Below are 15,321 nucleotides of genomic sequence, written 5' to 3'. Positions count from 1 at the left end.
TTGTATTTCTTGGTTGGACATTGAGTACAGCTTACCCGCCTGCAGCTTGGCCCCGGGAAAAAATTCATCTGGCAATCAGATGGTTGGGTAAGCTGTACTCAATGTCCGATCCTTTCCCTCCTTTTTCTTGGGGATGTTAGTGTTTTAAATCTCCCGCTTACAGGCTACATCGATTTTCATGGGCTCTGCTTGCGGCAGTCTGTGTGAAGCCCCCACTGGCGTTTCAGGAAAGCGGTTGCCATGGAAATGCTCCCGCCTTTCCTGTGCGTGCGCCTCTTACCCCACCCAATGGCTAACGCTGCCTTGGTTAGCTCATCCATTGATCATGGCCAAGGACCTCTGGAGAGCTCATCTTTCATGTCTGAACTTAAGCCCGCCTTAAAAAGTGCTTGCATGGGTTCGGACGACAAATCCCAGCCCAACTTGTGCACTAGCATTGCAAAGCGCTACCAATAGCTCCGGACAGTCAGAGACCCCTGCTTAAGTGACAGTAATTCCTGCTGAGCGACATCCCCCTGAATCTCGCTGGAAAACATTGCATCCATCGCCTGATAAAATTTTGCTAAGTCCTGAAGGGCATCGTTCCACGCTGCTATCAGGGGCCTCACCCATTCCCTCGCCGAGCCTTCCAAGTGTCCAATTACAAATGCCACCCTCTCCTCATCATTTTCAAACTCCCTTTTTTTGCAAGTCCAACACGTATTTAATCTCAGTCTTAAACACCAGGTAGTCTTGGGGGTTCCCTCCAAACTTGCTCACCAGCAATGGTAGTTTTTTCCCAACTGGAGTGGTTCTGACCTGCTGGTCCTGTGCTCTGCGCTCCTCAAGCCTAGCTGCAAGCTCGGCGATGTGCACCTCCAGCTCCCTGTTCCTCTGTGCCAGGGATGCTACATTCTGTGCCTCCTCATCCTCAGCGCCTCCGCCTGCAGATCCCTTCTAAGTATGACTCATCGTGTCTTTCCGTGCTGCTACCCACGAGCAACCTCAAAGGCTCCCAGATTGCTGTCAGATGGCAAGGGTGGTTGCTCATGAGTAACCAGGCAGGACTCTGACCTGCCTTTTACAGGTTTTATTTGGTGCAAAACGATTTACAGTGCAGAACCCCAAAGTTCATGTCTGCCTCAATCTCTAGCAGAATCCAGGAGTGGATGTTACGAAAAAGGAGCAATGCTGCTGAGTGCTCCAGATGGCTGGAAAGCCAAACAGGATGTTGATGTTATGGGACTGTACCGTGGGAACAAAGGACAGTCTATTCTGTGCTCTGAGCACCGGATGTTAGCTCAGAGTGGCACATGACCCTGTACCAGAAGTACATGGGTGGAGTTATTCCCCCTCTGCTATTGCTGTAAAGAGAGTGCAGACATGTTTTCTCTGCACTGCTGGAAAGACAGAAATAAAGGCATGTAAATACATTTCTGTCTGTCTCTCTCCCCTCCCTGGGAGTGAGGGAGGAGGGATGGTTGTGTTCTTCTCACGTTCGTGAGGAGGATCGGCCGATAGAGACCTCGCCTTGTCTTGCCGGGAGTCGCTGACGGGGGAGGTCAACAAGGAATCAAAGCCGGGCACCTGGAGAGTGCCAAATTCCTCTGACTGATATGGCTTTAGATTTCAACATATGGTAGCAGATGCCGCTGGTTATCTGATCCGTGGGAATCAGCATGAGAGGTGAGAGGTTGATGGATCGTGTGCCATCCTCTGCACCAAGGAAAGAAGATAACGTCTGCATTGCAGCCAGAAGCTGAACAGACGGCTGGACACCAAGAGGGGGTGTTTTCCAAGCATCGGAGCCCCGAAAAGGTATGCTGAATATCGGGCTAAAAGTGTGAATGCAGATTGATTCTCTGGTTCACAGGAGAGCTGCGTTTGGAAAAACAGCTCTGAGAGCAAAGGCTTGCATACCAGAAATTCTTGTGGCTAGATAAGAAGAAGAGGTATGCACAGTTGCTAAGCAACGACAGTCAGTACAGTGGAAAGTTACTGACACCTGGGGCTGGCTCAGTCAGAGCAATGGGAAAGCGAAAGTTGTTTTGAATTCGCTTCTTTGCAAGGACTGTGAGACAGCTTGCAGATTGCCTGAGAGAGGCTGTAAACAGCTCAAAAGAGACTTTTGGATTTTACTGGCTCGAGAAAGAGAGCTGAGACTTGGATTCACAATGGATGCCAAGAAGGGGGGAGGCTTGCCTTACCCGCCTCCCCTGACTAATGACAATTATTCATCTTGGTCTGTAAAGATGAAGGCCCTGCTGCAGAATCAGAGGATTTTTGGGGTGATTGAGAACCCCATCCCTCAAGCACCAACGCGAGGTTGGGAGTCACAGAATGTGAAAGCCAGGACGGCTATAATTCTGTGTGTCTCGGATGATCAACTTGTGCATATTCAGGATTTGGAATATGCGCGTGAGATTTGGGAGACGCTGCGTAGAACACATCAGAGAGATGCTGGATCTTCAGCGTTGCTATATTTTGAGAAGCTTACCAATCTGAGGCTTGCGCCTGATGGAGATGTTCAAGCGCACCTGACGGAAATGAAATATCTGCGCCAACAGATGGTGGAACGCAATTTCCGTCTACAGGAGGAAGTGTTTTGCTTCATGATGATTAACAGCTTAAATCGGACTTACAAAACGGTTGCCAGTCAGCTTGGTTCCCTTCCGGCGAACGAATTGACCGCGGAGAGGGTGTCTGCCGTTGTTTTGAATGAACACGACAGGCTTGCTGCACTGGAGGTGAAGGACAGGGGGAGGGAAGAACGGAGTTCTAATTTCCCCACTGTTGTTGCTACTGGAGAGGATGCTGTAGCTTTGAACGTTGTCCGATGTTACAATTGTGGACAGGCTGGGCATCTTCAGCGGAACTGTAAGAAGCCACGCCAGCCGAAAGGAGCTAAGGGCCGCTCAGCAAAGCCTGAGGCAGCAGGCAAAGGTCATACCAAGTCTTCGGTGAAACCTGCAAAGGCCCTGATGGCGAAAGGAACCACGCCAGATGTTGGACACTCTTTTATAATCGATACGGGCTGTACTGTCCATATGTCTCCGCACAAGCAGCTCTTTTCGACGTTTAAGAAGCAAAGCTTCGCTGTGAAACAAGCCAACGGTCAGGAGCTGGAAGCGACCGGGATTGGAACTGTGTATCTTAAGAGTCTGAACCTGACTATAAACAATGTTTACTTGGTTCCTGAATTGAAGTTCAATCTGCTGAGTGTTTCGCAGATTGCAAAGAAAGGACTGAAACTGTCCTATGATGCTGAGAGCTGCAAGATCTTCAAAGATGGAGAGTTGTATCTTTCTGCCAGAGAGAAAGATGGACTGTATTTGTTGGACTTTGACCAAAGTGATTACATGGAATGTAATTCTGAGTCTAACTTGATTTCTCTTGCAGGTGTGACCAAAACGAGCGCCAAGAAGGTGGCCAGGGTCGACAGAGCATTTCAGCGGGTGTATGCTGATGTGATTGGTCCTCTAGAACCATCTAGAGGCAATGCAAGATTTTATCTTGTGTGTGTGGATCATTTCTCTAACTTTGTCTGGGTTTATGTGTTAAAAAGGCCACAGGAAGCCTTGGAAAGGTTTCAGGAGTTTTGTGACAAGGTTAAAAAGATGCATGATGCTAACATTGATTGTCTTTTGACAGATGAGAAGCAGATTTTTCTTTTACAGGATTTCCAGAGGTTCCTGCAGAAGAAAGGGATAAGGCACAAGGTTGCTGTTTCAGCGGAAGCGTGGAACAGGGGTGTCTGTGTACGGGTGAACAAAGAATTGCAAAAGGGGATGAATGCGCAATTGCTTAGTTCACATCTGCCACATGAGTTCTGGGCGGAGTCGCTCATGTCGTTTTGTTACGCGTGGGTGAGAAAGGTTTCAAAAGAGTTGGGAAGTTCTCCTTTTGAGAAACTGTTCCAGAGAAAACCTTCTGTTGCCCATTTCAAGGTTTTTGGGTCTCATGTGAGGACAGAAGCTCCAGGTGGAGTAAAGAATGCCAGAGGCATTTTTGTGGGATATGAAAAGGGTCTCTACAGAGTAATTTTGTCTGAGTCTGGTCAGGTGATTCTCACAAAATTTCTAGAGAGTGCTCCTGAACAGGAGAGAGTGATAGTACACACATTTCCCACAGAGGACAATTCAGATGATGATGATGATTTCACAGAGTACAGTGGTACTGAGAGCGACAGTGATAGCTCAGAGAGCTCAGTTGTCACAGTCATTGAGAGGAAATCTCACACAATGGATAGACCTTCACAGGTGAAGGATGAACCACTGTTTACTATTGGAACTGGTTCTCCTAAGAGTCCTGAGACTGAACCAGTGAGCAGAGAGGATCAGCACCTCTTACGCAGGTCTGAGAGAGTCACAAAGGGTGAACCGCCCAAAAGGTACTCAGAAGAGTTTGCTAACTTAGCTGTTGCATGTGTTGCTGTTGTACACAACCGAGGACAGGTTGGAGCTGTGTCTAAGTCAGAGACAAAAACACAACAGAGAGTTGCTAGCCAAGGTAATGCAGATGCACTCATTCCTTGGAAGCCAGACAACCAGAGAGGTACACTGGGGAAACCAGTGACGGGTAGTTCCAAGGGTGGAACTGAAACAACAGGGGAGTGTTATGTGTATAACAACTGTTTGTTTTCCCTGGATCACGCTTTGCTTGCCGCAACACGCATTGATTCTTTTGGGGGAGGTTGTTACGAAAAAGGAGCAATGCTGCTGAGTGCTCCAGATGGCTGGAAAGCCAAACAGGATGTTGATGTTATGGGACTGTACCGTGGGAACAAAGGACAGTCTATTCTGTGCTCTGAGCACCGGATGTTAGCTCAGAGTGGCACATGACCCTGTACCAGAAGTACATGGGTGGAGTTATTCCCCCTCTGCTATTGCTGTAAAGAGAGTGCAGACATGTTTTCTCTGCACTGCTGGAAAGACAGAAATAAAGGCATGTAAATACATTTCTGTCTGTCTCTCTCCCCTCCCTGGGAGTGAGGGAGGAGGGATGGTTGTGTTCTTCTCACGTTCGTGAGGAGGATCGGCCGATAGAGACCTCGTCTTGTCTTGCCGGGAGTCGCTGACGGGGGAGGTCAACAAGGAATCAAAGCCGGGCACCTGGAGAGTGCCAAATTCCTCTGACTGATATGGCTTTAGATTCCAACATATGTTTCCTGGACCTCCCCCAAAATAAAAGTCTCGTTACTCCCAGCCTTTTCCTTCCCTCTTTGCGCTTTAGACTTCTGCACAGGGTGGGCGACGGAAGGGGCGTGCTTCCCTCCTGGCCGGCTTGGCCAGGAGCGGTGCTGTGGCTCCCACCAGCATCCTCTGGTCCTTTTACCTCTTCCGCACTGGAGGTGGGGCTTTCCTCATCACCGGAAGAGGAATTGCTTCACAAGATTTTCGGAGGCTCCCTGTAACACAACTGCCCCTCTGTTTCCCGCCCCTGTTCCGATGGCAGTTCCCTGACAGTGGCCCTTTCAGATCTGCGTACTAGATGCAAGCCTTCAGCACTCATGTCCTCCTTCTTAGGAGAAAAGTGGCCAATGGTGAACAGTGGTTCTTCTAGTTCAGTGTCAGACCCATCAGATAGTCTGAGTGAGGCCTTAGCTCTCTTGTAGTCTCATCGCTGTCGCTGACATCAGCAGCAGCACCGCCCACTGAACTGGAATCCGAACTCTGATCATCATCCTCACCTTCCTCTGCTACCTCATCATCTTCTTCTTCTGAGTGACTGGATAATTCCCCCACACACCCCAACTTTGGATTGTACTCAACACTCTTTGTGACCCGAATGGTCTTAGAGTCAGTCATGCTGCTCTGTGGAGTGTGGACCCACATGTCAGAACCAAAGATTCTCATGTGCTTGACATAAGGTTTCTTACTAAATACCATACATCTTCTCATCGGGAGTACAGCCAATAGGTGAAGACAGTCTCCTATTATAGGAATAAACAAAACACGATAAAGATTCAGCCCAATATTGCTCAGGGAGAGTGGCATCATGCAACAAGGTTTTTAGGCCTTGCAACAAAGTCTGGTTCGCCCGTTGACAAAGTCCATTCTCCCATGGAGATCTGGGGCTTGAGAGGTCCTGCTGGATTCCCTTCTCAGTCAGAAAAGCTTCAAACTGCTGAGAAGTGAATTCGCCGCCTCGGTTAGAAAACAACCAACCAATGTGTTTATTGTGGGCATTTTCCAACCAAGCACAGAACACTTTGAACCTAGGAAATGCTTGACTTCTGCTTGAGCACAAACACATGAATGAACCTGGAAAAAGAATCAATTAAAACCATGAAGTACCTTGATCCACCCAAAGAAGGTGCAAGTGGACCAACCAGGTCTGTGTGGACTAGCTGATAGGGTTTGGAAGCCTGTCTGCTAGACACTTTGCCTTTGGGAGCAACCTTCACTTTGTTTTCTGCACAAGAGACACATTTCATGTGATACCTGCAGGTCTTGATGGTTAACCCCTGAACCATCTCTGGCATCTTGGCGAGCACCTGCCATGCCATGTGACCAAATCTTCTGTGCTGTTCATGAATATATTCCGAATGAAGAACTTTGTTAGTTTGTGTGACACAACAAGATTCAACATTAGACACATCAACAGCAGAGTCATCATATGTTATCAAGAACAAACCATCTACAAACCTAGCATGCAAGGTGTCCTCATTGTTCTTCTTGATGATGTAGATCCCCATTTTGAAGCAAATCTCAAAGCCTTGTCAGTCAGCTGTGGGATGCTGAGCAAATTGTCTGCTGAATCAGGAACATACAGTACCATGCTGATGGTGGTGTGCAGACTGGCCAATTTCACTGTCCCAACTCCTGCAATTCGCAAAGTCTTACCATCAGCCTGTTGAATTACTCCATCCCGTGGAGTAAAAGAGATAAACAAGTGTTTGTCCTTCGAAATGTGCTGCGACGCTCCCGAATCGACAACAAACCTGCTCTTGGCCTTTGGAGCAGCAGTGCTAGCAATCAAAGCTTTGTTTTGCACTGGTTTGGGCTTTTGGCCCACCTTCTTCCAGCCATCTGCAGGCTTCTTCCTTTGTTTACCTTTAGCCTTTGGGCAGTCACGCTGTATGTGGCCTTGGATTCCACAGACTCAGCACTTCACAGCTGCCAACTCCTTGGCTCCCCCTGGTGGCTGGAATGCTGTCCCAGATGATGTCACAGCATGCTCCCCCTGAAGCACACAATCTGGTTCCTCTGCGTTCTTCCTATCATACCCATTTTGGAGGGTATCCAAAACCTTTGTGGCAGACAGGTCTTGTGCAGGTAGAGTTGCCAGCTGACTTGCCACAGCGTGGTAACTCTCATCCAAGGAATCCAAAATTAGGATTGCAAACAAAGACTCAGGCATAGTGAAACTTCTTTGCACTCCCCAAACTTCTTTGGGGAGCTTCAGTAAGAGTGTGTTGGGATACTGCCAGGGAGACGGAGGCATCAGGCAGGCCCACAGTCGTCTCTGGACAATCACCGGTCTCCCGTGGAACAGCATCAGTCAATTAGCGACACGAGCCTCAGAGACATTCCAAGGCCCGTGCACACCCTTTCAGCAGAGTCTCCACAATGAAAGGATGCAGACAGGAGAACATATTTACAGCTTTATTCAACGTAGTTCAGAACAAAGGAAAAACATGACTGCTTGCCTCCGTGTCCAGGAAAACAGCCGGAACAAAAGCTATATGCAAAACGGAAGTTCCCAGCGAGCAGTGCTGGGAGTAAACAGGCATGTGATACACAAAATAATGCCTGACCCTTTTAAGGTGGAACGGAACTATCCTAACATCCTCCCCCTTTCCGTGTAACCTGTAGTACCTGTGGTTCAACCCAATTGCAACCTTTGTACATAAACTTTAAGTTGTTCTCTGTTAACAACCTTAGACAACAGATCAGCAGGAATTTCATTTCCTGCCATGTAGGACACCTGAATGAGTCCTTTCTGAATACACTCTCTTGCACGATGTAACTTAATCTGCAAGTACTTGGTTCTTTGCTTGCAACTCTCTGAGTTCAGCAAAGCCAAACAGGATCTATTGTCTTGATACACTTGTATAGGACATTTCACAGAAACTCTGATGTCCTGAAACAGTTGCATCAACCATTCACAATCCATGAGTGAAAACGACAGGGCATTGAGTTCTGCTTCACAGGAACTTAGGCTTACTGTCGTCTGTTTCCTGCACAACCAGTCAAACAGGCAGTGGTTGTACATGTAGCATACTCCAGAAGTGCTTGTACCATCCGCGGTGTCACTTCCAAAACTAGCATCTGCAAAGATTTCAAGACCTCCAGTCTCCTGACTGGTGAACCTCAGCCAGTAGTGCAAAGTCCCCTTCAAATAGCGGGCTATGCGCTTCAGAGCTTTCCAATCCAGAACAGTAGGATTGTTAGCATGTCTGCTAAGCAGGTTAGTGCTTACAGCTATGTCAGGTCTTGAACATCTAGCACTGAAATTCAGCTTGCCTAGAATGCATCTGTACAGCGTAGTGTCAGAAAACGCTTCAGCAGTGCTATCTACCTGGTAACCTGTCACCATCGGTGTGTCTGCTGGGTTTGCATCAACCAAATTCAACCTGGTTAATACATCAGCAATTTTCTGTGTTTGGTGTACCAGAAAATTACCTGCTTGGTCCTTCTCCACCTGCAGAGAAAGATAGTTGGATACCTCAGCAAGATCCATCATGTCAAAGTGCTCCTTCAGCTGAGCTAGGGTGCTTTGGTACAAAGCCCGATTCTTCCAAAACATCAGAAGATCATCAACAAAACATAAATACAGTTTGTTTTGCCCCTCCTCTTTGACAAACACACATGGATCAGCTTTGCCTTTGTGAAAACCTAGGGAAAGCAATGTCTCGGTGAGTTTTGTGTTCCAACACCTGGCACTCTGCTTAAGACCATATAAGGACTTCCGTAGTTTACAGACCATTTCCTTCTGTGTCTCCACTCCATCAGGTGGAAGCATATACAGCTCCTCCCCCAAAACCCTGTACAAAAAGGCTGTGTTCACATCATGATGAGAAACGTACAGTTTCTCCTCTGCAGCAATCTGGAGCATTAGCCTAATGCTCTCATACTTGACGCTGGGTGAGTAGGTCTCGTGGTAATCCTGTCCTGCTACCTGTGAAAAACCTCTGGCGACCAATCTGGCTTTGTGTCTTACAACCTTGCCCGTCTGGTCTGTCTTTGCTTTGAAGACCCATTTCCTGCCAACCAGTCTCATTCCTGGGACTACTGGCACTAGCTCCCAGGTTTGGTTCCTATTCAAGGAATCGACTTCAGCCTTCATGGAATTAAGCCATGCCTCAGAATCTTTAGAGGTTAATTCCTGAAACTCTTTGAAGCTTGAAGGTTCCCACACCTTCTCTGAGCTACTAAGAACAGCAGTTGCTGTCTTAGGAAACTCATCAGCAAATCTCTTTGGGGGTTTGCCTTTTAGGGCCCTTTCAGATCTGCATACTAGACGCAAGTCTTCTGGACTCATCTACTCTTTCTTAGGAGAAAAGGGGTAAATGGTGAACAGTGGTTCTTCCAATTCAGTGTCAGACGCATCAGATGGTCTGACTGAGGCCTTTGCGCTCTTGTAGTCTGCTGTGTCATCACTGTCGCTTACAACAGCAGCAGCGCTGCCCACTGAGCTGGAATCCAAACTCTGATCATCATCAGCTTCCTCTTCTACCTCATCATCTTTTTCTTCTTCACATCATCTTCATCCTCCTCTGAGTGACTCTGGAAAATTCCCACATCCCCCCCCCCTTAGGATTGTACTCAACACTCTTTGTGAACCTAAGGGACTTTGAGTCAGTCATGAATACCCTGTATTCACCTTTTTTGTACCCCATGAACAAACCATGTGCCCCACGCTTCCCAAGCTTGCTGCTCTGTGTTGTATGTACCCACATGTGAGAACCAAAGATTCACATGTGTTTGACGTAAGGTTTCTTACCAAACATCTGCTCATAGGTAGTACAACCAATAGGTGATGACAGTCTCCTGTTATAGGAATAAAGAAAACACGATAAAGCTTCAGCCCAATATTTATCAGGGAGATTGGCATCATGCAACAAGGTTTTTAGGCCTTGGAGCAAAGTATGGTTTGCTCGCTCGCAAAGTCCATTCTTCCATGGAGATCTGGGACTTGAGAGGCCGTGCTGGATTCTCTTCTCAGTCAGAAAAGCTTCAAACTTCTGAGAAGTGAATTCACCGCCTCGATCAGAAAATAAACAGCCAATGCGTTTATTGTGAGCATTCTGCAACCAAGCACAGAACACCTTGAACTTAGGAAACGCTTCTGACTTCTGCTGGAGCATAAACACATGAATGTACCTGGAAAAAGAATCAATTAAAACCATGAAGTACCATGCTCCACCCAAAGAGGGTGCAAGTGGACCAACCAGGTCTGCATGGACTAGCTGGTAGGGTTTGGAAGCCTGACTGCTAGACACCTTGCCTTTCGGAGCAACCTTCACTTTGTTTTCTGCACAAGATACACATTTCATGTGAAACTTACAGGGCTTGTAGTTCAAACCCTGAACCAACCCAGGCATCTTGGCCAGTGCCTGCCAAGACATGTGACCAAATTTTTGGTGCGCCTCGTGAATACATCCTGCATGAAGAACTTTGTTAGTTTGTGCAACACAACAAGATTCAACATTAGACACATCAACTGCATTGTCATCATAAGTTATCAAGAACAAGCCATCTATAAACTTCATGTGCAAAATGTCCTCTTTGCTCTTCCTGATGACACAGACGCTCTTCTTGAAGGAAATCTCAAAGCCTCGCCCAGTCAGCTGTGGGACGCTGAGGAAATTGTCTGCAGAATTTGGAACAAAAAGTACTTCGCTGATGGTTGTGTGCAGACTTGCCAGTTTCACTGTCCCGACTCCTGCAATTCTCAACGTCTTTCCATCAGCCTGTTGAATTTCTCCATCTTGAGGTGTGAAGGAAATAAACAAGTGCTGATTCTTCATAAGGTGCCTCGTCGCTCCAGAATCCATGATAAATCTGCCTTTGGCCTTTGGAGAAGCAGTGCCAGCAAACAAAGCCTTGTTTTTCACTGGCCTGGGTTCCCCCCCCCCTTTCTGCTTCTGGGCATCTGCAGGCTTCTTCTTTCATTTAGCTTCAGCCTTTGGGCAACATCTCTGAATATGACCTTGGTTTCCACAGTTCCAGCACTTCACAGCTGCCAACGCCTTGGCTCCCCCTGGAGGCTGGAATGCTGTCCCACACTGCTCCCCCTGAAGCGCACAAGCTGACTCAGCTGCATTCCTCCTATCATATTTGTTTTGCAAGGTCACCAAAACTTTTGTAGCAGTGAGGTCCTGCGCAGGAAGAGTTGCCAGTTGGCTTGCCACAGCATGATAGCTCTCATCCAGGGAGTCCAGGATAAGGATTGCAAACAGAGACTCAGGTATATTGAAACCTCTATGAGTCAATTCCTGTCTGAGATGCTGCAAATGCAAAACGTGGGCTCTAAGGTCTTCCCCTGGCTCCAAACGCTTCCTGTGCAGCTTTCTGAAGTAAAGCAACACAGACCCGGCCTCTTGTCGGAGATGACAGGCCTGAAGCCCTTCCCACATCTCACGCCAGCTGGCCTTGCCAGCCAGGGTGATTAACTCTTCAGGAGCTACTGAGAGCAAAATTATTCCCATGGCTCTTGAATCCTGTGCCACCCATTCATCTGTCAAAGGTGCTGGGAGGGTCCTCAGAAACAGTGTGCCACACACCAAGCCTTCTCATCTGGCCCTCGCAGTACCTTGCCCAGGTCTGATAGTTGTGGCCATTAAGCTTTGGGCACGGAGTCCCAACTGAGGCTTGTAAAAGATCCATTTCAGCTCTTTACTTCAGCCATAAGCCTTATTCCCTTCAAAGGCTCCTTATCTTTGGCAGTCGTAAATTACGAGGCCTGCTTGCTCTCTGCTGGCCTAATTAGTTGGCTCGGACTTCAAAGACTCTCTGCCGCGGCACAGAAAAGCCTCGCTTTTCCACATACCTCTCGCAGTCCTTAGCAGTCTTACTCTCCTGTAAGCACTGTGAATCTGGGCCCATAACCTATTGTTGGGATACTGCCAGGGAGACGGAGGCATCAGGCAGGCCCCCAGTCGTCTTTGGATGATCACCGGTCTCCCGTGGAACAGCATCAGTCAATTAGCGACACGAGGCTCGGAGACATTCCAAGGCCCGTGCACACCCTTTCAGCAGAGTCTCCACAATGAAAGGATGCAGACAGGAGAGCATATTTACAGCTTTATTCAACGTAGTTCAGAACAAAGGAAAAACATGACTGCTTGCCTCCGTGTCCAGGAAAACAGCCGGAACAAAAGCTATATACAAAACGGAAGTTCCCAGCGAGCAGTGCTGGGAGTAAACAGGCATGTGATACACAACAATCATGCCTGACCCTTTTAAGGTGGAACGGAACTATCCTAACACAGTGTACCACACTGCAAGCTTTCACAGTTGACCCTTGCAGTACCTTGCCCAGGTCTGATAATTGTGTCCATTAAGACGTGGACGCAGGGTCCCATCTGACGTTGCCTATAAGAGATCCATTCCTGCTTTTTACTATAGCCAGGAACTGAATTCTCTTCACAGTCGCTTTATCTAAGCAAGTCATAAATCATGCGGCCTGCTTCTCTCCAGCCTTAATTGCTTGGCTCGGACATCAAAAGCCCTCTAGCCTCGGCCAGGAATGCTTGGCTCCACATACCTCTCTCCATGCTGGGTCGACACAGCAGTCATCAGCAGCCTTACTCTCGTGTAAGCACTGTGGATCTGGGCCCATAACCCTATTGTTGGGATGTGTCCAAGGGATCGGGGGCAATTTGCAGGCCCCCAGCTGGCTCTGGCCCACTGGCCGGTAGCCGGGCAATCTCCGGTCCTTGGCTCAGCATCAAACAGCGACCCACAGCTTCAGAAGCCTTCAGAAGCTGGAGCACGCTCTAATCAGCAGAGTAAATAACACACAACAGAAGTGGCAGATAGAGGCTGTGTAAAGCATATTTACAAGCAGTTTATTTAGCATACAGCAGGACAAAGGAAAAACATGTCTTCTCCCTTTCGTGTCCAAGTGCAAGCAGCATAAGCAAAAGCTATACACAAACGGAAGTTCCCAGCAAGCTGTGCTGGAGTGTAAACAGACATGTGACATACAAAAATTCCACATGTCTGTAAAGGTGGAACGGAATATTGTAACAAACCTGTCTCTCCCATATTGGTCTCTACAGTCATAGCAGGCACTGTAACCTTCCAAAAGTTTGACTTCACCCACAAAGGCACACTCCCCTATTGTCTCCTAAGACAGATGAATGCCAACACAAGCTTTTGGGGACTCATGCTCACTTCATCACATAGGTGAATTGAAATCTTAGTATACATGTTTGTAAGGGAGAAAATTGTAATTTGGAAGTTGTATGGAAAAATCTTTCCCCTTATTTTTTGCCTCTCATTACCATTCAAACCCTGCCTTACAATTTTCTCCTTTATTCACTTGCCAACTTTCACTTCATTAACCTTCAACAATATGCTTTAATTCTAGCTATTAAAAAATGACAACAAAATATTACGAAGAATTAAATCAGGGTGGGACCCATAAGTACTTAACTTTGCTTGGCAAGTGCACTCTGTTTCTGGTGAGTATAAGCATGCCCTCTTTCACTTTAAAGGACGATGTCTAATTATTTTGGCTTTGGCTTTGGCTAGATAAACCTTGTGCGCACTCTGGGAGAGGCGAGAAGCAAGATAGCCCAGCACAAGCTCCCGCAGATCCCAGGAACAATTCCGGTGGTGAGGGATGTGGAAACCTGCTCAGGCAATGGGTTTTTATCACATCGTCAGCAGATGTGGGTTGAGGGAATGCCCAATGATGACATCACTGAAAATCCAGTGCAATACAAGTAAGGAAGTAAGAGTTGTGATGTTATTCTGTGCTGTCAGGCCTGTTGGCCAAATGTGGCCTCTCTACTTGACCCTTGGAACTTTTTCCAGGCCACACCCCTCACTCACCCTTACTTCAAATCCCAAGTGTCTCTTGCTTCAAGTTTCTCCCACTCTGTTTCTATTCCAGAGAGGCTGCAACACTGGCATTTTTAAAGGCTCAAGAAAGTGAAAATGTTATTGTTGCCCGGGAAGTCTGAGGCCTTGCTGAAGTCATAAGTAAATGTTTACCAATTTAATTCTGGCACCATAATCAGTGTTTTTAGCAAATGTGCTATCTTTCATTTATGCAGACTACCAGCTATACTACTGCAAAGTACTCTGCTTGGGGCTTCCTTTGAAGACAGCTCAGTAACTGCAGCCAGTGCAGAACACCACTGCTCAGTTTTTGGACAATACCTTGCCAGTTGCACTGGTAGCCACTGCATTCTCACACTCAGTTCAACCTGATGGTGATAGTCTTTTAAACCCAAAATTGTTTTGCCGATAGTAACACCTTGAACTTAGGCTGTTACCAAATGGGCCACCAGTGCAGTTATCTGAGCAGAAGTGTTATATGCTGACAGGGCCTCCTGTCAACAAACATACTGCAGCATTCTGCACTAACTTTAGTTTCAAACCCACACAGAGTTGATTGCAGTAATCCAATCTTGAAGTCACCAATGCCTGAACTATTGTGGTCAAGCCCTCCCTTTTTATTGTCTGTAAGCCACTTTTATTTAAGTAACTGTAATAAAACATATAAGAATGAGTAACTATGAACTTGTGCATAAAACTGAAGACAGAACTAAAATCTGGCAGGCTTCTTTAGCAGCATGGGAATGTCAGCTAACCCAGTGGTTTTATAAAAACAACAACAACAACAACAACACATTACTATTTTTTAATGTAGAAGGGATTGTAATCTCTCTCTTTATGCTAGCCTGGCATGAGTTCTACAGCTGTGCATACAGTCTAATCTCTCTCCCTCCCTCCCAGTTCCTGAGAATAAAAACAGTGACATTGTGGGACGTATCTCAGAGAGCAGGAGGTGCCGTTACGAAGAGATGGTGGTGACGCTACGGCAGGAATTGGCACGCGTTGGGAAGGTAGGCAGCCCTCTTCACTACTTTAGTGCATCACTATTGATAGTACTAGGGATGGGATAATCTGTCCATTTGCAATGTGAAGCCAATGTGGTGTAGTGGCTTGAGTGCTGGCCTAGGACCTGGAAGACTAGGGTTCAAATTTATCCACTTGGCCATGGAGGTCTCTGAGTGACCTTGGGCCAGCCACTCACTCTCAGCGTAACGTAACTTACAGGGTTGTTGCAGTGAAGATAAAATGGGGAGAAGGAGAACCATGTACACCACATTGAGCTTCTTGGAGGAAAGGTGGGATGTAAATGTAATAAAGAAATAAA

The 15,321-nt window shown here is 47.2% G+C and overlaps 1 long non-coding RNA gene across 1 annotated transcript in view; it reads left to right on the top strand.

The window, feature by feature from the left end:
- LOC310753919 overlaps positions 1 to 14,119 on the top strand; it is a 36,396-nt gene extending 22,277 nt beyond the window's left edge. Inside the window, exons 2-3 of the long non-coding RNA XR_014543510.1 lie at positions 13,686 to 13,879; positions 14,050 to 14,119. This is a non-coding gene — a long non-coding RNA (uncharacterized lncRNA). The remainder of the gene's footprint in view (positions 1 to 13,685; positions 13,880 to 14,049) is intronic.
- Positions 14,120 to 15,321: the final 1,202 nt, after the last annotated feature.

The sequence above is a fragment of the Podarcis filfolensis genome, assembly GCF_964270895.1.
Source record: "Podarcis filfolensis genome assembly, chromosome: W".
Classification (NCBI taxonomy): domain Eukaryota; kingdom Metazoa; phylum Chordata; class Lepidosauria; order Squamata; family Lacertidae; genus Podarcis; species Podarcis filfolensis.
Note: the sequence above shows the minus strand (reverse complement) of the source record. Positions and strands in the feature narration are given on the sequence as shown.